Below are 24,838 nucleotides of genomic sequence, written 5' to 3' on the forward strand. Positions count from 1 at the left end.
CTAGTACATACAATTCACAACATTCCCAGAATATCTACGGTACTCCAAACCATTCTTGAGTTCAGATATTGGAGGTCAATCGCTGGAAATGGACATTCATACCGTTACCATCTTTTATCCTATACTAGTTGTAGCGGGTAACTGTTAGAATTCGAAATAAGCGAAAAAGTTCGTTTCTGTATATACCCCACCCTTTCATTACTATCACATTGGCAACCCGTTGAACAAGACAAACATCTGCCATAGAACCTAACCCCCAGATTCCAATAAAATTCCGCATGAACTCATGGAGAATGCAAAGGTGTGATTGATTGAGTGATTGCATAATTAATTTCTGCTCATCCCAAGCTCATGCTCGATAAACTCTTTCATTGAAAACATATTTGATAGGCGTACTGGTAACTAGTAAGTGTTATCAAATATTTTTTCGTGAGATGTTCCTATTTTTATGTTAGGGGGTCATTCACAAAGTTCGTCACATACTTACGGGAAGAGGGGGTCTGAGCAGCGTAACGATAAAGACAAAAAACAAGAGGTTCAATACAAAAAGTTTGTATTTGTAGAAGGAGAGGGGTTGAAAGTGTTTTTTTTTGTGCGACGTACTTTTTGGAACTTTCCTAGATGTCTCTCACCATACAATTTTGTGGCGGTAACATCATGCTGCTCTCCACGCATATACGTTAGCGCCTGGATGTTGGCAGCGGCGGGTAGTAAACCAACCACTGCTGGTGATTCATTAGTTCTAAACGACAGTCAGACGTATTGCGGATAAACAGCTGTGCAGTCAAAATGGAAACTAGTGACCGGAAACGCAAAACATTACCGTTGGAAGAATCAATAGTGGATTCGACGGAGGAAGATACGGACGAAGAAAAAAATAGACATATGTGATGCAGATCATGCTTCGTAAGATATGCATAAAGCCTTTATGGTGGGACTTGGCATGACTTTTTTATTTTACTTACAGTGCAGCCGAAGAGGTGGACGAAGACATTGAGAAATTTGACACGTCCTCGTGGAGTTCATCCTTCAAAAACTTCAGTCCCCTAAGAAAACTTCCGGTGGATAGAGAAATTATGATTTCGAATGAAGTTGATAAGAACTCCTCTGAGCTCGATGTTCTGATGGCATTTCTTCCACAAAAGTTTTGGGATGTTATAACCGCACATACAAACGAGAGACTTGATATTTTCTCGAAGAATAAGGGTAAGAAAAATCACGGCTACGCCGCAAGAACTACAAACAGTATTCGGTATATGCCTTGTAACCTGTTACAACAAACTTCCGCACATTAAAATGTATTGGTCCAAGAAACCTTCTCTTGGTAATGACCTAATCAAAAGCGCAATGGCTCGAGATCGGTTTCTATGCATTTTTTCGAAACTTTACTTCAATTCACCGGAGAAACCGGAAGGCGTCAGTAAGCTGTTTTATCTTGAAAAAGTGTTGCCAATGTTCAATTCATCATTTCAAAGAATGCGATCTAACAGTGTTCACCAGTCCATCGATGAAATGATGGTGAAATTCCTTGGTCGTTTATCTTTCAAACAATACCAGCCTCTGAAGCACATCAAGCGTGGAGTAAAGCTTTGGGACCGTTGCGATGCGTTAACTGGCTATGTGTACGAGGTCCAGGTTTATTGTGGAAAAGATACAACAACGAAATCAGAGGGTACACTGGGGGAGAGGATTGTGCAAGGACTGCTGAAGTCCATTCCGAGGGATGAAGTCGACTCCATTTGTTTGTGCTTCGATAGATTCTTTACATCACTCGAACTGCTACGAAAGATGCCATGCTGCGGCGTGGGAACTATCCAGAAAAACCGTAAGAATTTGCCAAAACTTAACACTAAGCTGGATAAATATAGTTCCGAGTTCCAGCACACAGCGGATGGGATTACGCTTTGTCGTTGGCAGGACACGAAAGATGTGCTCGTAGTCAGCAATTGCCACTCAAGCAACATTACAACCGTGAAGCGTACTTCTAAAACCGGTACAAAAAATGATGTCAGTTGTCCTGAAGCGATATCATTCTATAATAAGTACATGGGAGGAGTCGATCATGCCGGTCAAATGGTTACACTATACGATTTTGATCGAAAAACAAATAAGTGGTGGCGTCGTGTGTTTTTCAAGCTTTTCTTGATTGCAGTTTTTAACTCTTTTGTTGTTTTCAAAGAGTTGAAAGGAAACGATAAGCTCTCCTTTATCGATTTTCTTGTTCCATTAGCAGAACAACTAATTGCGAAAGGAACCGAAGGAATCGAAAGGCAACGAGGAAGACCATCGAAGAGGAAGTCACTGGGTAAAGATCATCTTATTATCGTCGGGGATATAAGAAGACGTTGCGTCAGTTGTACAGCAAAAGGTTTCGACCTCAAGACTGATACACGCTGTATAGCTTGCGATCAGCACTTATGCAAGAATTGCTTCTATTCTTACCACGTGAACATGTAATGCAATAAAATATAACATTGAAAAGTTTAAGTTTTCAACACTCATCCTAGTTATTTGTTATGCTTATTTTTGAGTAATGATGTGAATATGATTTTATTATTATTATTTATTTATTCAGACTAAGGCCGAAGTGGCCTGTGCGGTATATAAGAGTCTTCTCCATTTGGCTCGGTCCATGGCTACACGTCGCCAACCACGCAGTCTACGAAGGGTCCGCAAGTCATCTTCCACCTGATCGATCCACCTTGCTCGCTGCGCACCATGCCTTCTTGTGCCCGTCGGATCGTTGTCGAGAACCATTTTCAGCGGGTTACTGTCCGACATTCTGGCTATGATTTTATTATACCCCAGTAATGTGATCGTAGGGAGACATCGTAGATCTTTCTGAACTCGATGGCACTTTGGGGTATCGTGGATGTTCCACGAATTCTGTAATGTGTCTATAATCTTGTAATGAAGTCCGGTGGACCTATTCCAACTCATAAAAATAGTGAGTACATCGTAGATCTTCCTGTTGATCGATTTGAACATTAAGTACTGAACTCAAAGACAGTTTGAAGTGTCGTAGATGCTCAACGAATTATGTAATGTGTCTATAATGGTGTAATGAGATCCCGCGCAGCTATTACAACTAATAAAAGTGGTGAGGACATCATAGATATTCTTGTTGGTCGGTTTGAATATTGGGTTCTGAGCTCAAAGACAGTTTGGAGTGTCAAAGATGTTCAATGATTTATGTAGTGTGTCTATAATAGTGTAACGAAGTCCCGTGGAGCTATTGCAACTCATAAAAATAGCGAGGACTTCGCCGATCTTCCTGTTGATCTATTTGAATACTAGGATCTGAATACAAAGACAGTTTGGAATGTCATAGATGTTTAACGAATTCTGTAGTATGTCTATAATGGTGGAACGAAGTCCCATGGAGCTATCCCAACTAATTAACATTGTGAGGAGATTGTTGATCTTCCTGTTGATCGATGTTAACATTAAAATCTGAACTCAAAGACAGTTTGGAGTGTCATAGATGCTCAATGATTTTTGCAGTGTGTCTATAATGGTGTAAAGAAGTCCCATGGAGCTATTCCAACTCATAAAAATTACAACGTATAGTGGGCTTCGTGGCCGTGCGGTTAGCGACGTCAATCGCATAAGCGCATGTGCTGTGGAGTGTGGGTTCGATTCTGCCCTGGTAAGGATAAAACTTTTCGTGATCGAAAAATTCTCCACTGGTCCACTGGGTGTTATGTGTCCTGTCCGTTGTCTCATGCTAGGTGTTAAGTGTTCAGTCTGTACGACCTCTGGTCGAAGACGGTGCTCCTGTCTTTTAAAATAATGAGGACTTCGTAAATCTTCCTGTTGATCTATTTTAATATTAAGATCTAAACTCAAAGACAGTTTGGAGTGTCGTAGATGTTGAACGAATCCTGTAGTATGTCTATAATGATGTAACGAAGTCTCATGGAGCTATCCCAACTCATTAACATTGTGAGGACATCGTAGATCTTCCTGTTGATCGATTTGAACATTAAGAACTGAACTCAAAGACAATTCAAAGTGTCGTAGATGCTCAACGAATTATGTAATGTGTCTATAATGGTGTAATGAGGTCCCGTGCAGCTATTACAACTAATAAAAGTAATAAGGACATCATAGATATTCTTGTTGATCGGTTTGAATATTAGGATCTGAACTCAAAGACAGTTTGGAGTGTCATAGATGTTGAACGAATTCTGTAGTGTGTCTATAATGGTGTAACGAAGTTCCGTGGAGCTATTACAACTCATAAAAATAGCGAGGACTTCGCAGATCTTCTTGTTGATCTATTTGAATACTAGTATCTGAATTCAAACACAGTTTGGAGTGTCGTAGATGTTGAACGAATTCTGTAGTATGTCTATAATGATGTAACGAAGTCTCATGGAGCTATCCCAACTCATTAACATTGTGAGGACATCGTAGATCTTCCTGTTGATCGATTTGAACATTAAGAACTGAACTCAAAGACAGTTTGGAGTGACATAGATGTTCAATTAATTCTGTAATGTGTCTATAATCGTAGAATGAAGTCCCGTGGAGCTATTCCAACTCATAAAAATAGTGGGGACATCGTAGATCTTCCTATTGATTTATTTGAATACTAGTATCTGAATTCAAAGACAGTTTGGAGTGTCGTAGATGTTGAACGAATTGTGTAGTGTGTCTATAATGGTGTAACGAAGATTCGCGGAGCTATTCCAACTCGTAAACATTGTGAGGACATCGTAGATCTTCCTGTTGATCGATTTGAACATTAAGAACTGAACTCAAAGACAGTTTGGAGTGACATAGATGTTCAACGAATTCTGTAATGTGTCTATAATCGTAGAATGAAGTCCCGTAGAGCTATTCCAACTCATAAAAATAGTGGGGACATCGTAGATCTTCTTGCTGATTCATTTGAATATTAAGATCTGAATTCAAGAACTGTTTGGAGTATCGAAGATACTGAAATAGATTGGGAAGTCGCTGAAAAGGCGAAGAATTTTATCATAACGCATTATAGATTCGAACATTCAACCAGAATATGGTGAAGCATGTTTTTTATTACCTAGAACATCGAAATCAAAACTCAAGGATATTTTGGATGCTCTAGGTCATCCTAGTGCCCATATCCTGACATGTTCAATATTTTTCCTGGGTGGAACAGTCAATTTTGAACATTTTTGCTGAAGAAAGCGAGGCTCTATCTCTTAAACCTGATTTTTGACAGCTGATTTTCGTCTTGGGTCATATATGACCCATCCGTACTGAATCGGTTAAAGATCACGTAACTCTTAAAGGGGGAGGGGGTCCTAAAAATGTGCACTTTCATACGAAAAATCATTTTTTTGTATATACAAAAAACTATAGAGGTAAACATATATATCAGGTTTCGCGTGGCGTACACAAAGAAATTTTCCTTAAAGAAAGCCCACCAATCACGTAACGTAAAATTTGGCTATTTCATCACCCCTCCCCCCTATCTAACACTTTTTGTATGAATCCTCTAAAAATTATGTGGATCGTTATACATCTCGCAACCCCTCCCAGTTTAACTTTGTGTAATTTATGAATGTTTCTTTTGATTAAATGAAATTGTGTTTTCGTACTATGTTTAGGTGTACAACAAGTCCTAATACAATTTCATTATTTCGCTTCAGTGCTTTGTTCGCTAAGTCCTTTCTAACACTGAATTACAGTCGGGATTCGCTGGTTGGGATCTTAATACTTGGGTCACCTCCGCTGGTTGGGCCATAGCCCAACTAAAAAGCAACCGTACGTCAAAATTCAATGTAAACACGGAAAACGGGATTGGGCGTCACTGGACATCATTTGTGATGTTCAAGTCGAAATACACGTGTTCAAATGGCTGTCAGTTGACCCAACTAAAAAAACCGAATTCGTTAGTTGGGCCGAGGTCGTGGCCCAACCAGCGAATCGCGACTGTACTTCAACTTATCCTAAAAACTTGTGATAATTTCGAATTCTGTCCCGTTTTTCTTAGTTGTGGATCTTTACGCTTTGGAAGAAGTCTTATTTCGGCCGGAGATACGGGTTTGACATCATAACTTGAAAATTCATATGCGTACTCTTGCCCCACTGGTTCCTGCGTACTTTTACCCCACAGTTCCAAAAAATATTCAAGTAATGGTTTTGACTTCTTGGAAAACCAACCGGATTGGTGGTCTGTACCATAAAGTACTCTATACAATAGGTTATCGAAATGGTATAATGTTCACCTGATTGAACGCATATATGGTAATGAAATACTAGTTGCGGAAACCCAATTATTTTTAGCAAAATGACCAAAAAGTTATCTAACTCCATATCTCCTTTGTTGATTATTCAAATCGTTTACAATTACACATGATAATAGTTGGCCGGAATACCTGTCAAACTGATGCAGTGCTGCTAGTTTATCTTTTTTTATTACTTCAAAAAATCGAAAACGTACTCTTACCCCACGCGCACTCTTGCCCCACTCTACTCTATGGCAAATGTTGGGTAATCCATATCTGAAGGAATAAAATAGACCTCTATTTCGCGGTCCTTGGTCTCTTACCGAGCAACCTCCATGCCTACCTCCTCGTCGGGATACGAGCAATCTTAAGGAAGATCGGATAATCAACCCCGGTGGGAACTACCCAAGTAACCAATTTTTTTTAAACAGTACGTTTTTCGCTTAATCAGCTCAGTCAGCTTGCTCAGTCAAGCGAAAAACGTACTTTTGAAGGAACTTTTGGTTACTTGGTTATGGTCGTATACTGACAGTGAAGGGATTTGCTCCTCTCCGGAGGTGCAAAACTTACTGATCCATGTTAGTGTTGAAGGAATAATGTCTTACCCCTTACATTGATACGTAGGCTGACCAGATTATTCCGGTGAAAAAACGGGACAAACGCACTTACAAAACGGGACATTTCAAAAAACCTTGTGACAAAATTCCAGATCTGAGGTATTTTCAAAATTTATAGGCTTAATTTTCATTTTCCTTGTAAGAAGTTCGAAAAAAAATTAGAGTGAATGATTCACCAACATATCTTTACACCAACATTAAAAAACAAATGTGGAATTCAATTTTTTTATTTTAATCCGCTCTTAAACATGCGTTATTTTATTACAGGCCAATATCAAAAATCTTTTCCAAATCTGAGCAATTGAAAATAACAAAAAAATAGTCAAATCCCGTAAATCCCGCCCCTTTAAAAAGCATGGAGGACCAAATCTCGTTACACGTTTTCCGCACTGTAAATCAGCCTTAAAACTGGTCTGGGCATTGGAGAGAAAAGCAGAAATAATTAAAAAAAAAATATCAAAAGACAAGTACGAAAAGAGCAATAGTGATGGAAAATCTGCGGATGAGAATAACAAGAATCTTAACAAGGAAAGAACATTAATATAATGTAATTTTAATTATTTCCCTGAATGTGAATGAATGTCAAAACTGTAATCAATTCACAATCCTTTTTGATAGTAATTGATTTAAATGACGCTAAAAGTAGCATCTGGAATCTTGCCCATTGATTTTATACCCATGTGCTTCCAAAAAGGCGGGACTCATGCAATTTCGTCGCGAAAAGTAAAACAATTCCTGACTTATTTTTAGGTTGGTTTACAGCTTGGTTTGAAACCGGATAATTTCGAAAAATTCAGAAAGGAATCGTTCAAAAATTACGTCCATCGCTTTTCGGTATTTTCAACGCACCTTCCCCCCCCTGTTATCACAAGCTGTCACAAATCACTGAACGCCCCCTGTACGTACAGCTGTACTTTATAATAATGGTTGGTTTTCTTCGTACATTATTTCCACAAGAAACAGTAAAGGCTACCTTACACCTCGGGAAAGTTTTCCGCCGGATATTGGTCCCCGTGCATTTTTAATGGGGCCGGGATTTTAATTTTCCGCACCCAAATCCCGAAAACATCGCATATGTAAAAATGCATGGGGGAAAATTCCGCGAACCAAATTCCCGAGGTGTGGCTACCTTAAGAATTAACTCCCTCTAATAGCAAATTTAATTTTTTTGGGCTAATCAAATTGTTTCTAAAATGTTATTAGGTACTTTTTCTTGTTGGACGTAACACAAGACGAGACCCCCCCTCTCCACCTGTCACAAACTGTCACAAATTCTGGACCCCCTCCCCCCTCAAACCATGGACGTAATTTTTGAACAACCCCAAAGATTTTGAATGATTCTTAATGTTTCGAAAAGAATCAAACGATTGAAAAATATGCGGTAAAGCAGATTTGAAAAAAATAGAATTGCCTACTTCACAAGAAAAAAAAAACGAAAATCAAAATATTGAATTTGTTTGAATAATATTTTGGAGCACTTTGGAACAATCAATGAAAAACGGGACAAATTAAGGATTTTCTAGATTACGACGGGACAGCATAATAAGGTCTTAAAAACGGGACTGTCCCGTTAAATACGGTACGTATGGCCAGTAGGGCAGTTCACATTTCAAAAATGTTCGAAAATTCCAACTCCCATAGAGTAGAGTGGGGCAAGAGTGCGCGTGGGGTAAGAGTACGTTTTCGATTTTTTGAAGTAATAAAAAAAGATAAACTAGCAGCACTGCATCAGTTTGACAGGTATTCTGGCCAACTATTATCATGTGTAATTGTAAACGATTTGAATAAACAACAAGGGAGATATGGAGTTAGATAACTTTTTGGTCATTTTGCTAAAAATAATTGGATTTCCGCAACTAGTATTTCATTACCATATATACGTTCAATCAGGTGAACATTATACCATTTCGATAACCTCTTGTATAGAGTACTTTATTGTACAGAACACCAATCCGGTTGGTTTTCCAAGAAGTCAAAACCATTACTTAAATAATTTTTGGGACTGTGGGGTAAAAGTACGCAGGAACCGGTGGGGCAAGAGTACGCATATGAATCTTCAAGTTATGATGTCAAACCCGTATCTCCGACCGAAATAAGACTTCTTCCAAAGCGTAAAGATCCACAACTAAGAAAAAAGGGACAGAATTTGAAATTATCACAAGTTTTTAGGATAAGTTGAAGTAATTTGGTGTTAGAAAGGACTTAGCGAACAAAGCACTGAAGCGAAATAATGAAATTGTATTAGGACTTGTTGTACACCTAAACATAGTACGAAAACACAATTTCATCTAAATGATAATTTCATTTAATCAAAAGAAACATTCAGAAATTACGCAACGTTTAGCTGGGAGGGGTTGTGAGATGTTTGACGATCCATTTAATTTTTAGAGGATTCATACAAATAGTGTAAGATAGGGGGGAGGGGCGATGAAATAGCCAAATTTTACGTTACGTGATTGGTGGACTTTCTTTAAGGAAAATGCCTTTGTATACGCCACGCGAAATCTGATATATATTTTTACCTGTGTAGTTTTTTGTATATATAAAAAAACAATGGTTTTTCGTATGAAAGTGCACATTTTTAGGACCCCCTCTCCCTTTAAGAGTTACGTAATCTTTGAACATTCCCTAATATATTCTCATTAAACATCAATTAAATGTTATTAACTCTTATTTGTGTTAATATATACTTAAAGCACATGATTGGATAAATGCGTACTCTTACCCCACCCGATGCGCACTTTTACCCCACCGGTGGGGTAAGAGTGCGTTTTTCACTTGTCTTGCAATAAGGGTTCTACTAAAACGAATCTCAATAATTTCAATATTTTTTCCACTGGGTAACATAAAGGAAGAGTACATGAATCATCGACACTGATTTGATATGCAGAAGCTTGCTTCATAAGGGCCACATGATCGATTGAAAACTAAGTGCGTACTCTTGCCCCACTCTACTCTATGTCTATTAGCATCATTTTGATAATATAGGAGTCCTGGCAAAATTTCAGGCAATTCGGTGGCCATTTAGGGGTGGCGCGAAGTCAATTTATGTTTATATGGAAATTTGTATGGGAAAAACTTAAAATTTATTCAAATCCCCCTACAACTCTTAAATCGTGATGAATTCAAATAAACATCCCCAACCTCCATTTTTGGAATCTATTTGAGCTCAACCAGTGGGTAACTCATTAATTTTGATTTATATTTCCACTGCTACGTTGAGGCTAATTACACCATTTTAGCCATTTATCCCATATTCACACTGTCAATAGAACCGTTCAATCCACTCATAACTAATGTATTACCCGGAGGTCTCATTTATATAGATTCCAAAAAGGGAGGTTGGGGATGTTTATTTGAATTCATCACGATTTGACAGCTGTAGGGAGACTTGAATAAATTTTACGTTTTTCCCATACAAATTTCCATATAAACATAAATTGACTTCGCGCCACCCCTAAATGGCCACCGAATTGCCTGAAATTTTGCCAGGACTCCTATATTATCAAAATGGTGCTATTAGACATATGGGAGTTGGAATTTTCAAACATTTTTGAAATTTGAACTGCCCTAATGGCCAGCCTATTGATACGACATGGACATATAGCGGGTAATAGACCAGTGCATGATGACGTAGGTTGACAGTTCACAGAGCTTTTTCACCGGGACTTCGCCTCTGGCGAAGCTTCCGATAAAATTGTTTCGTCATTTTATTCGCATGTAGATGTCCTTTGCGATTGATTTCATGCTGAATGCAAAGAATATCATTGAAATATTTGGATCGCAGCAATTTTAAACTAAAAATATGAATTTTAATTTTCTCCTCATCGATTTTTCTTCTAACACCTTGTAAACAAGCTCTGTGAACTGTCAAATAAGTGAGGTTAGATCAAGATCTTGCATTGGTCTATGGCTGACCCCTCGTAGAATGTTTGTTGACGTTTGGTTGGCGCGCTTGTTAGTATTTCGGTTTTTGATGTGATTTAAAAAGTACTTCGTATATCCAGTTTGAGATCGAATAAATAAAGTGCGGTTTCTGATGATAGCTTTGTTTAGTTTCATTTAATAAACGCGTATGTGTTCCTGTGTTCTCTGCTGAAATGCGCAAGATATGAGGCTGCTTCAACAGGTTATGGTCCCAGCTTAGAAACGGAACGAAACGAAGTGATTTGTGATCGTAAACTAATATGAACAGTAGTGTGCTGCAGTATTAAGTACCGTAGAAAAACATTAGTAGTGTTTTTTGTTTGTTTTCAAATTAAATTGTTTGTGAAGAGAAAGTGATCTTAAAAATGAGTGACGCCAAAGTAACGATGGAGCGTCTGAATAACTCCAACTGGGCCAGTTGGAAATTGGAATCGCAGAAAACACCTGGATTTCGAAGGATGCATCTGCTCGGGCGATCATCGGTTTGGCACTCGACGATAATCAGTTGACTCATGTTATTGGGGCAGAGACGGCACATGAAATGTGGTCAAAGTTGAAAGGGTATCACGAGCGCGGGTCACTATGCAACAAAATCCATGTCTTGAGGAAGTTGTGTTCCTTGAGATTATCCGAAGAAGGTGACATGTCGAAGCATTTGATGGAAGTTTCAGATTTAGTGCACAAATTACTTGGCATGGGCGAACAGTTGGGAGATCACTGGATATAGGCTGACCAGATCATTTCGGTGAAAAAACGGGACAAACGCGCTTACAAAACGGGACATTCAAAAAAGCCTTGTAATAAAATTCAAGAGCTGTGAAAATTTCAAAATTGATGGGCTTAATTTTCATTTTCGAAATTTTAGAATTATGAATATTTTAGAGTGCATCATTCATCACCATAACCTTCCAACACAGAGCTTCCCAAACTTTTGGGTATGCGACCCACCTAGCAAAATTCTATATGTCTCGCGACCCACCTATGAAAAAATGCATTTTACCATTTAGTATTAGGCATTAATTGAATCAGAATGTCATCTGTTTCGGCTTCTTCCACATAAAAAATATTCACGTTACCTTACATGTACAAATGCAAAAAATGACAAACATGATATTGTTTGTCAAAAAGTTAGCGTTTTTATTTTACTTCATTAAGAGGACAGCTTTTAGACATAAATGTTTTCTAAAATAGCGTGGTGATGAATATTTAAAACAAAATGCTGTTTGAACTTGAAATTATGTTCCTGAAAAAATGATCAAAAGGTTCGGCATTCGAGCTGCAATTAATATTTGTTCTACGCGACCCACCAACAATCCGCGCGACCCCCCTGGGGGTCGGGACCCACAGTTTGGGAAACCATGTTCTAACAAATTACGGACAAAACCACGAAGGAAAAGAAAATTACGCAAATCTCAATATTTAAAAAAAATGAGATTTTTTTTTTATTTACTCTTAGACATGCATTAGGGACTCAACTATCGAACAATATCAAATGAAAATAACTCACAATTGTAAAAGTACCCTGCCTAAAGGCTACCTTACATCTCGGGATAATTTTCCGCCGGATTTTGGTCCCCGTGTTATTTGAATGGGGCCCTGATTTTGATTTTCTGTGCCCAAATTCCGAAAACATTGCATATGTAAAAATACATGGGGAAAAAATCTGCGGACCAAGTTCCCGGAAAATCAAAATCCCGGCCCCATTTAAAACGCACGGGGATCAAAATCCGGCGGTAAGGTAGCCTTAAGGCCGATTTTGTGCATTGGAAGTCTAAGAAAGAATAGTTTTAAGAAAAAAAAAAATCAAAAGACAAATGCAAAAAGAGCAATAGGATGGGATTATTGGTTTCGCGTGCCTAATCTCTTTTTCATGAATATAAGTGGGAAAAAATCTTTTTGATAATTGATAAAAAGTAATTTTAATTATTCCCATGAATATGGTTGGCGCATGAGAATAAACGTGCTCATGTGCTCCCAAAAAAGCAGGACTCATACAATTTCGTCGCAAAAGATAAAAAAAAATCCTGGGCAATTTGTAGTCTGGTTTACAACTCGTGCTCTAGGAGATTGCCGCTTGATTATTTTTTAAATCTTGCCGAATTTCTAATTTTTCATAACGGAATCCCGTAATTCTTGAAAGCGAAATTTGAGACAAGCCCCTGATGTACAAACTACCTATAAAGTACGTGCGGACCTTAAATCTAGCTTTTAATCCGACCATATTTTCCCTCGGTTTGAAACTGCCTTAAACTCGATTTCGTTCAGTTGGTTTATAAATTATTTTTCCCTGTCGTTTTTTTACAGTGGATGATTTCGAAATATTCAGAACTATTCAGAAAAACTTTGAATAAATTTTAATTGTTCGAAAAGAATCAAATCAATCATTTGATGTAAAAATATGCGACAAAGTAAATTTGAAAAAAAAAAATGAATTCGGAAAATTCAAAAAGGATAATTGAAAATGAGCCTAATTTGAAAATTAGAATGTCTGTCCCTGCGCTTTATTTTATTAACGATGAGGCGTAGCCTGATTTTCAGAAAATATGTGCATATCAAGTTACTACCACTGATGAAATTGGCCAAATTGTAATGCCTCCGGAACAAGCAGAAAAAAATAATTTAAATGAAACTGCATGAAATAAATTGCCCGGCACATGTTGTCATCAACTATGAAAAATCTAAAGAAAAATCCATCAATGGAAAATACAAAACGGCATAGATAGTATTCTTCTAAAAACAAAACTAATAACATAACATCTAACACTTTTTTTGTGGGTTTCGTACAATTTATTTGTTGAGAGATGATCCAGCCGAGGGCTGTTAATCTCTCAAATGAAGACATAAAAAACACTTGTTTGAATAATATTTTGGAGCTCTTTGGCAGAATCAATGAAAAAACGGGACAAATGAATTATTGGCAGTGGCTGATTTGCTACTCGCCGCTATCACATCAAGGCGCTATAGTATATGCGCAAAATAGCCAGCATGAGTTAACCACCAGGAATTTGTATGGCGAAAGACATCTAACGCGGGTTTTCTCAACAGTAGGAGCTTTTCACGAAAAACTATTTGGTACCAGTTATGCAGTAAGGTGTCCGCTACTACGCCTACCAAATATTAAATTGCCTATTTTCGAAATATTAAACATTAGATGCCTTTCGCCATACTGATTTACCAAAGTTAACTCTTAGTGTGCCGCTGTAAGCACGCTCAAAGCAGGCGATTCATTGAGGATTTTTTAGATTACGACGGGACAGCACAAAAAGGTCTGAAAAACGGGACTGTCCCGTTAAATACGGTACGTATGGTCAGCCTACTGGATAGTGACGATATTGCTGTCGAGTTTGCCAGAGACGTACAATCCGTTGATTACACTGTAAACTCGGCATTACTCATTAATTTGGTAAAAATATCCATTATTTTACGACATATGGAGCTGTCAAAATAATGGGTATTTGTAAATTTCTCATAGTGGGTAAATTATGTTCATTATATACTTCCGAATATTTACCCATTAATGGGTGAAAATATAATTCTTGTACTTAAAACATTCTGCAGTTGAAGTGGAAGCGGCACCGACAATGACGTTGGAATCGAGGTTGTAATGAGGTAAGTTTTAAATATTTTCTTCTTGATAATGGATTGAATATATTTGGAATCTTTTGATATTACGTCGTTTACTCGTTTTACAGTGAATTATTTGTTTTACACCTCAAGTGTCCTGCAAATTCTTGGGCAAATTGCTATTTCCTGTGCCATGATCTACCCGGCTGCTAACGGGGCATTTTCTGTAGCACCTTGTTCGCTGGACTCAGCACCGATGACGCTGAATCGAAGCAGTTCCGGCGACTGATGGCATGATGGGTCTCGTTTCACAAAGGCATCTCGGATGGCGTCTCGAAAGGGTGAGCATTAAATTGATTTGTTTAAACTTGTTATGCCTGATTTCAAATGAAATTTCAGCTCCAATAGAGCCAGCGAATATTTATTCTGGCCGGATTTGGTTGGTCCGGCCGTGACCCGGCCGATTCGCACGGATTTTGGCACCTCGTTTTCCCACACGGCCTGCCACCTCAGTAAAGGACAAGGAACAAAGTGTCCATTCGCTGGATCAGCTACAATACATCTTTAATTTAAATCGAGAATCATTTGAGTGGCTACAAAGTGCACTTTGCATGCAAGAAAATAAAAATTGTGTTTATTTTTTAAATAACTCAATAATAAATAAATCTATTCAACTAATTCGATTATTTTACTTCATTTTTATCAAACTTCCTGATTCATTACTTGTCTAAAACTGAAAAAAATAGTGTATAAATTTTACCCACCGCAAGATTTCGAAAAATTTCCTAATGGGTGAAATTTACCCCTGGTTTTGACGTATAAGCGGTTTACTCATTAATGAGTAAACGCTGTTTACTCATTTAATGAGTTGAACTATTTAACTCACCCCCCTGGCGTCCTATACTATCACAAGGGGTTTGACAATAGCCACCATGTCCACGGACGGTAGCTCATTACCGTCCGTTGTTATTGTACGAAAATAAACATCATGTGTTTTGTTTACTATTTGTTTTGGTTAAATCTAAAAATTGTTTTCAAAATAATTTGCAAGATTTACATCTTTGACCATGGGAATTATGTTATTTGATGATAAAATATAATAAACTTACGAATTGGAGGGAATCTACAGGTGAAATCAAGCGCTAAACGAAATCATTTTTCGTAATTTGTTCTCCCACTCCGAATCAAACAAAAGATATTATTATTGTTTATACTGTGTTGAGCATCACAGTTGAAATGGTCCCGGGATGCAAATCGAACAACATTCATTAGTGAAATTGAAATGAAATAAATGGTGTGCTGAAAGATGTTTTAGGATTATATTTTCATGCCCATAATAGCAGGTATTAATTTTGAACAAATTGAAAAAGTGTAGCCAACAATATTTTGGAAAAAAATCCAGTTGCTTATAAAAGCACGATTCGGGAGAAGTACTTTTCAAAATGTATGCTAGACATATTCATGAAGATGTTCGCTACGCTGAGAAGCATCTCTTGCCACGGGGCTGATTTAACTTCATAATGGGTACTTTTTCACCCATTAAAGAGTACTTTGGTGGCACAGTGCACGGACAATCTCAGAAACTCATTAATGAGTAAAATTTCACTCTTTTCGTAGAATAAGTGGATCTACTCATAAAATGAGTAAAACATTGTTTACTCTTCACGCATAGAAATTTAGCTTAGTTGATTCAACAATATTATTTGTTGAGTACAACTCATTTTGTTTGTTGAAGCAACAATGTTGTTTTGTTGTAACAACAATTCAATTTGGTCTGACTTACAATAATGTTATCTATTTCAACAAACAGTTTTGTTGATTTTGGATATGTTTTCTCAAACGTGTACATAAAATTTAGCTTGTAAATACTTGTAAACACACATGTTTTTATGATAATTGTTTAAAATGTAATTCACAATTTGTGTTGTGGAAACATTGGAAATAAATAATTTTCAAGTGTGTAGTTCCAATTTCAACCCAAAGAAGAATGAATCTATTAATAAGGTAAATGCCCAACATGTTTTTTAGAATTTTAAAATTTATTGTTTGTGTTTTTTCAGCAAGGAACACGACGACTACGACGGCTATGCTGTGACTTCCTTCCGGCTGTTTATTTTCCGTGGAAATTTCTTTAAAATGTTTAGCTTTCTATTAAATGAAATGCATAGCGTATAATAAACAAAATCTATAATCTTATTGCACATGCTTTTATTCCAATCAATTAAAAATGTACAAATTGAAAATAATAATCTTGCACCTAACCTATAATATCCGGTGCAACAAACACGTTTGCTGATTTAACAAAACTGATTGTCAATTCAACTAAAATGTTTGCTAAATGTACAAATCTGTCAAACTATGCGGGCAACAATCATGTGCGTTTGAATCAACAAACATTTTGGGTTGAATTCAACAAAAATGTTTGTAAGCCTTGAGTTAACAAAATTATTTGTTGAGTTCAACCCAATATTTTGTTGAATGTACAATCAATTTTTCTGCGTGTTTAATGAGTAAACGCAATTTGTGTCAAAAAATGGGGCTTTTTTCTTTTTGATTTAGAACTTTGAATGGGTATATTTTACCCGCTTTGGGAATAATTTTTGTTTTCGTCGACCGATAATTTGAATAATTCTTCTCACTTCAAAATAAAAAAGCAAACGAAACTATATAAACACGAGATAAACACAATAAGTTTATTTATATGTCACATGAATGTATTTTAATTAAAATATGTTTTTTCCAAAGGGAACGACACAAGTCTTTCCAAGCCGAAAACGACGGCATATCCTGAGCGAATTTTTGTCATTTTTTCCTAGGTTGTGCCGTGTTTTTCTTGAATCTTCGACGCGGGAATCCGAGTGTCGTTCCGCTGATGGGTTTTCGTAGAAAATTCAGCAATAGGATCCGTGTTTAACTGTGTCCATCATGTGGCTCCCGTGACACCTGCATGCTGAATCAAGTTATATCTAAAATGAGGAATCAAATCGAAGTGAAAAACAAAGTGCATACTTACTTTTGCACGTACTAGCTCTCCCATGTTGTCAACGGTTGTAATAATAAACTTGAGCAACTCAAATCAAATTTAAATTATATATTTAATGTACAAAAAAATTTACTTTTTGTTGGGCTCGAATTTATCTCTTAAGTATTTTTTCACCCATTTCGGAGTAAAAGATAATCATTTTCAAACAGAAACAACATTCTCAAAATAGGTATTTTTTACACATTTCAAGTTGTCAAATTTTCCCCATTTTCTGACAGCTACACACTTGAACTAAAAATGAGTACTTTTTTACTCATTAATGTGTTTCTGTGTTTATCCGTGTGTACGGCTTTGGAAGGCCAATCTGAGACAACATTGAAGCTGGACTACGTTAAAGGGAAATTATTGGATGAATGGTGACGTAGATGCGAGATGAAGGAAGATCATGTTCGAAACGACTTGGCACTCAGGGCAACAAGACAACTAAGAGAAACTCGAAGTGACCATTTTTTTAAACGAGAGTGTTACTACTGCCACGAGGAAGGACATATTCGTCGAGATTGTCCAAGACTTACAAAAGTTGGTGGAGGAGACAGGCGAGGAGTAGACGGTGAAAGATCGTCAATTGCAGGAGGCAGCTGGAAAGCAAACGATGTTCGTAGTGTATGCTTCAATGCGACTACTAATAGGGTAAATGATGTATCTTGGACAAGCGCAGGACATTCATTAGAAAATATATCGAGATTGAATAGTATAAACCAATTGAAAACCACTAGGTTCATCCAAATACATAACCTATGATTAGTCTTGTGTCTCCATTGCCCAATTTTTGAGTAAATTACGTTTACTAGGTGTAAACTGTGATATACTGCGAACTGAAATATTTTCTTTTTGGACATCAAATATATAATTTCGACATGGCAAATGCATATATTTTGGACAGAGTCATTTTCTCCTTATTTAAAAATGGCCACCTACAGATCTCAATGGTATGACTTACCTACACGTATCCACAATCATTTAACCCTTAAATGCGCAATGTTGTTTTAAAACAACAAACCGAAAATACGTTCAATGTTAATAATTTCAATGGTTATTAACGTTAAAAATATTTCCGACGATTTCTAAAAAAGTCGCCTTGCACCTTTAAGGGTTAAATGCATTTATTTGCTTAACTGACATAGATTAAACCAGAAATTAACATTGTTTCGCAATAATATCGATATCATTGAAAACAGCCTGAAAGTTGGCAATTAATGGTTCATCCATGTACTGTACATGGGGTGACCAATAAATGTCTGATGCATAAAAACATAACTTCACTTTGGTCACTCCTTTTTCATCCGTCTCAAGTTCATGTTAAGCGATTGGAATATGTTAGTATCTCAATTACAATCAAACTTTGGCCGCAGGACCTCAAGATTGCCGTTTGAACCAATTTAAACGTGTTTCAGGTGCATGTTACGAAGAGTCCTATAATGCATGTTCTCCTGCATACTGGCGTCCAGCAGGCACTTTGGTAGAAAGCTTTACATTTTAGATAATTTTAACGATAAATAATAGTTGATTTGTGAACTCTCATCAGGAGCCGCTAGAGTTGAGGTAAAAGTATGCAATGATCATACTTTCGATAAAAAAATTCCTACACATTATCTAAAATTGATCGAAGAAGCTCAGGCTTGTCCAAAATATGTACATGTCCAAAATATATCATTTACCCTAGAACGAATGGATGGATCATTGATAGCGGATGTTCAAGGCATATGACAGGGGAAATCGGACGATTGACGAATGTCGTACCTTGCAAGGAAGACGTTATTGTTGCTGATGGTAAGAAGTTGCGTGTGGAGGCTGCTGGCACAAGTGAGTTTCTTGGCTATGAAGAAAATGTCGGAGAGATTCACGTTAAGCTGAGAGTGTTTCCTACGTACCGCAGTTAGCAGTAAACGTGATTTCAGTTACTCAAATGGTGGATGCGGGGTATACGGTTACATTTGGTTCGAGAAGTTGTGAAATACGTATGGGCGGCAAAGTAATGTTGGCCGGAGAACGTCGAAAAGGTCTCTACTACGTGAAGGAACTATAATCAATGGTTATATCAATATAGTATCGTGAAAGCAGGGTCTTTAATTCGTGCGGTGAAGGAATAACGGTGTTTTGCTTCAGGAGGAGTAAGTGATGTCGACATTAAGGGTCTGTCTCATTTGGAGAATTAAACTTAAAAGTGACAGTTCGAAAATTAGCAAATAACCCGGTAATAAGAATGGCTAATGCTGCCCAGCAATTCCAATAAGACATCGATGCAAAATGATTCGATATCTGTCAAAAGTAATCTTGCTCTGCGAGCAGGGTTATTTGAGAATTATTGAAATGTCACTGTTAAGTTTAATTTCAGTTTAATTCTCCAAATGAGACAGACCCTAAGGAGGAGTGTTGAAGGAATAATGTCTTACCAAAAGATATTTTAGTTACTAGATAAAGATTGTCGCTTCGGTTCCCTTTGTTCTGCTGTCCGAAACATGTGTGGTACATACCTGTCAAATCGTATGGATTTTTCTTCTTTGACATTTAGCTCCCCTATCCTCGCCAGCAAAAGATGTTCCGGACAGCGACGACAGCGACAATCTTTATCTAGTAACTAAAATATCTTTTGTCTTACCCCTTACATTGATACGACATGGACATATAGCGAGTAATGGCTGACCCCTCGTAGAATGTTTGTTGACGTTTGGTTGGCGCGCTTGTTAGTATTTCTGTTTTTGATGTGATTTAAAAAGTACTTCGTGTATCCAGTTTGAGATCGAATAAATAAAGTGCGGTTTCTGATGATAGCTTTGTTTAATTTCATTTAATAAACGCGTAGGGGAAACTGGACACACATGATCCCCACTTTTTGTTTATGATATTTCTCGATGTAACATGCACAGATTTGCACGATTCTTGATGGACTTGATGAAGAATTTAATAAGCTTTTCAAAAACGTCATTGGAAGCAATTATTTGTTCATGAAAGTTACCAAAAAATCGATTTTGCCGAAAGATAGAAAATTTGGCATTTTGAAAACTTGCGGGAGACTTGATCCCCATATAGGGGGAAATTGATCCCTTTATGAGCTGAACATGTTTAGGTTCTTCCAAGTCTAATGAAAGGTTGAATTGGTCTAGCCTCAAATCCTAACAATTATTTTTAGTCTGTCGTAATGGCAGTCGTGTGAAAATTAAATATTGTTGGTATTAAGCAAGGCAAGTAATTTGATTCTCGAATAGAGTAATAGTGACAAATATAATGTCTGTTATAGCAACAAAATTGGCATGGTGATGATGATTTATCAGGATTTATGGTCATATCACGACAACCATAATGTTCCCAAGAGGATCTCTCTTTGTGATTGATACAGTTATGATACCAAAAATGGTTGATCGATTCATAAAAATATCTTTGTAATTTTAGAATTCAATTATTCTATTAAATCTCTGAAAATTGGCCACACTGTTAATGCCATGGTCAATGGTAAACATCCCTGAGTACCTGTTTTGGGACCAACAAAAAAAGACTGTGATACATCGAGATCGTCAGACTACTACCAATACCACAACCGTGATCATACCAGGATGATGACTTTATACATCAATATGGTACTGTCACGCATCATCGTTTGGTACTGTCACACATCATCATTTTTGTAGTGCGTATTATTATTACACAAATGCGATTTCTCTTAAACGACTGAAAAAAGTTGTTGAATGAGCCTATTATTAAAAATTCTTTAAGAAGACAAATAAATGGTTATGTAAGCAAACTTCTCCTGCTTCAAACGAAAAAAAAAATAAACCAGATCGAACAATACTAATTTTAAGCCCTGTGATTTGTTGAATATTTTCAAAGCTTAATTTACACTTTTTTTTTATTGAAAATAATGATAAAATGCATTTAATAAAACTAATCAAAACTAAGTATGTTCAACTACACTTTGTTCAGGGTAATGAAATAAGGCTATTGAGAAATTCAAATTGCGCGTGTATCGTCTGATTGACAAAATTCAAGATAAATTAAATTTATTTATACTTTTTAACTAGAAAATAATTTTTACAGATCAATTAGTTACATACAATACAATAATATGCGATGGTATACAACAAACGCCTTAATATATGCAATATCGGGATCAAGTGTGTCCAAACTGTGGGGGATCATGTGTGTCCATTAGACTGGCCCAGATTACTATGGGGAGAAAAAAATGTTGTCGAATTCCACGGGGCACCCCCCAGAATTGTGTCTTTGGGTGAGAAAATCAATCTCTGAAAATTTCAGCTCAATCGCTTGTTGCATAAGCTGGCGCATTTGATTTCAAGTTTGTATGGGGATTTCAGCCAAAATGTATAGGAAAATACACCTCCGTCACTCACTCGATCTGGAAATTGGTTCTGATTGCTTGATTGACCTCAGAATTGCAAAAACGGCAGTTGGTATGCTACAGAACAATTTCACAGAACATTACATGATGATTAAATGAACTTTTATATAATTTTCGGCTGAATTATTAGGAGCTGATTTGTGTATTTTTGGGTTTTTTGATCAAATCGCATCAGCCGAAACCCATATAAAAGTTCATTTAATCATCATAAAATGTTCTGTGAAACTGTTCTGTAGCATACCAACTGCCGTTTTTGCAATTCTGAAGTCAATCGTGCAATCAGAACCAATTTCCAGATGGAATGAGTGACGGAGGTGCATTTTCCTATACATTTTGGCTGAAATCCCCATACAAACTTGAAATCAAATGCGCCAGCTTATGCAACAAGCGATTGAGCTGAAATTTTCAGAGATTGATTTTCTCACCCAAAGACACAATCCTGGGGGGTGCCCCGTGGAATTATACAACTTTTTGTTTCCTGGGCCAGTCTAGTGTCCATGTTGAGTATTTATCTTGTTTTATTTTTTGTATTCAACGGAAAATAAGCAATAGTTAATTGTATGAATTTATTGAATTCTACAATAATAAAACTTTGTCCAGTAAAAATTAGGTACTTTTTGGTTGGACATTAGGGTGGTTCAAAAAATCGATTTTGCTCCACAGTGCTCATCTGATTCTTTCAAGTTTGCATGCAAATTAGTATGGGGAAATTATTTTTTTCATTATACTGTTAATGACACTTCCCCATTAAGCGCAGGTTAAAAGAAAACCTACAGAGTTAAAAGGAATACTCAACAGCTTTCACCCAACGAAAACCGCATGTTGATTAAGCGCCCCAATAATTAGTAATCGAATTTAAACTATACCGTAGTTTTCTGGAGCTAATTGCATAACTCACCAACAGGCAACATTGCTGCTCGTGGCGCGAAAGATAGCACACACAAATTCAGGCTACTATGTTGCACTGCACATTTCAGTGATGCCCTCAAAGAAGTTTAACGATCATGACTAAAGATTCGCAACCTGTCTTAAAATCGATTACTAATTATTGGGGTGATTAATCAACATGCGATTTTCGTTCGGTGAAAGCTGTTGAGTATTCCTTTTAGCTATGTAGGTTTTCTTTTTACCTGCGCTTAATGGAGGAACGTCATTAACAGTATAATGAAAAAATAAATTTCCCCATACTAATTTACATGCAAACTTGAAACGGCTTGTGCTAAATCAGTTTTAATCCAAATGAGCTCAAATTTTCAGAGGACACTCAGAACATGGTAAAGAATCAGATGAGCACTGTGGAGCAAAATCGATTTTTTGAACCACCCTATTGGACATATTCAAAGTAATTAAACTTTTCTGCTTTGAAGAAAAAAAGGATTGAGAATGCTTAAATAATAAAACCTCTCTAAAACCCATATACACAAAATAACTAATATCAAATGTTACTCAGATTCAATAATCTATCTAACGGATCCGTTTGCACATATCACTGGTATAAAAATGTGATTAGTTTTCGAGAAAACAGGGGGGGATCATGTGTCCCCGGGGATCATGTGTGTCCAGTTTCCCCTATGTGTTCCTGTGTTCTCTGCTGAAATGCTCAAGATATGCAGCTGCTTCAACAGTTAGGAGCGGCTATCAACAGCGTCTGTTCCACATGTTAGGGGTGGCTGACCATCGTCCGAGTGCCAGCGAGGGACTCTTGCAAAACTGTTCACGCACCATGCTGCATCGTGTCAGGATCGAGAAGGCAGGTAGCGCAATCCCAATAGTGAGTTTAATTCACCCAACCTCGAACATCCGTACGGGAAGCCAAAATTGAGTAAGTAGGGTCGAAGTAGTTTGCCTTTATTCCCATGTTAAAAAAGTACCCAACGGAAAATTTATTGATCCAAATTTAAGTTTAATTCACTCAATTTCGACCTCAGGTAATAAAACTCAAAATTGGCTTCCCGTATTGAACTGGCGTCGTTGGATTGTTTGGCTCTTTTGTTTTTGACAACAAAAGAAAGAGTGGATGAAAGAGAAGAGAAAAAATAACTCAAAAGTAAGTTTAAAAATACTCAATTTTGGGTACTTTTTTTCTTCCGTGTACAGATACCTTCTTCTTATTGGCATTACATCCCCACACTGGGACAGAGCCGTCTCGCAGCTTAGTGTTCATTAGGCACTTCCACAGTTGTTAACTGCGAGGTTTCAAAGCCAGGTTACCATTTTTGCATTCGTATATCATGAGGCTAACAGATGATACTTTTTTGCCCAGGGAAGTCGAGACAATTTCCAATCCGAAAATTACCTAGATCGGCACCGGGAATCGAACCCAGCCACCCTCAGCATGGTCTTGTTTTGTAGCCGCGCGTCTTACCTCACGGCTAATGAGGGCCCAAGAAACCAAGTTATCAAGAAAGGCAAAAGTAGAGCAAACGGATTGATTCAACGGCAACAAGCCCGGCAACTAGTAAAGGACAACGATTGGAAAGTCGGATCATGGAACGTGAGAAATTTGAATATACCCGCACGTGTTGGGCTCCTGCCACGTAAGCTGCAGATGGTCGGCGTGAGTGTGGCAGCACTACATACTTGATTTTTTTACCGGATTCTCAGCAATGCTCGGGTACTTTTTCAAAACGGCGTATGTCGCAAATTGTAAACAAACCAGTTTTCAACAGCATATGGTATCAAATTCATCTAAAAATGTGTAAACTAAAAATCCACACATATTTATTGGCAAAAATCCATAGATTTAACTTATGATGTATATCAGCGCACACCTAACCATTCTTCTCGCGAACTACTTATAAAATATATATCCAAATAAACTTTATGTGTGGTCTCGAATTAGCAATTATTTAATTTATGTGTGGTTCTAAATCGATTATATTAGGGTGGAGCTATTGCAAAAATTTATAACGGCGACACATATATCTTCTTCTCTATATAATAAAAATGAAATGGTCTGTGTTCGTATCCGCATAACTCTAAAACGGCTGGATGAATTTTCTTCATTACTTCAGTAGATATGTTCGTAATCGTTTCCGACGGGTTTATATGATGTTTCCTCTTGCGAAAATCACGAGTAAAGTTGATTAAATCGTGAAAACCCAAAATAAAGATT

At 37.2% G+C, this 24,838-nt stretch overlaps 1 protein-coding gene and 1 long non-coding RNA gene across 3 annotated transcripts in view; one reads left to right on the forward strand and one right to left on the reverse strand.

Annotated features, from left to right (window-relative positions):
* LOC134209247 (uncharacterized) overlaps window positions 1-24,838 on the reverse strand; it is a 62,315-nt gene that overhangs the window by 9,803 nt on the left and 27,674 nt on the right. The window lies entirely within an intron of this gene.
* On the forward strand, window positions 11,293-15,032 carry LOC134214565 (uncharacterized). Of its 2 annotated transcripts, XR_009979833.1 has the most exons (4): window positions 11,293-11,323; window positions 14,321-14,371; window positions 14,455-14,667; window positions 14,726-15,032. It is a non-coding gene; the product is annotated as an uncharacterized LOC134214565 (long non-coding RNA). The 2 variants fall into 2 exon arrangements; XR_009979832.1 differs by lacking the exon at window positions 11,293-11,323 and having other exon boundaries at window positions 13,900-14,371.

Source organism: Armigeres subalbatus, chromosome 2 (genome assembly GCF_024139115.2).
Source record: "Armigeres subalbatus isolate Guangzhou_Male chromosome 2, GZ_Asu_2, whole genome shotgun sequence".
Taxonomy (NCBI): domain Eukaryota; kingdom Metazoa; phylum Arthropoda; class Insecta; order Diptera; family Culicidae; genus Armigeres; species Armigeres subalbatus.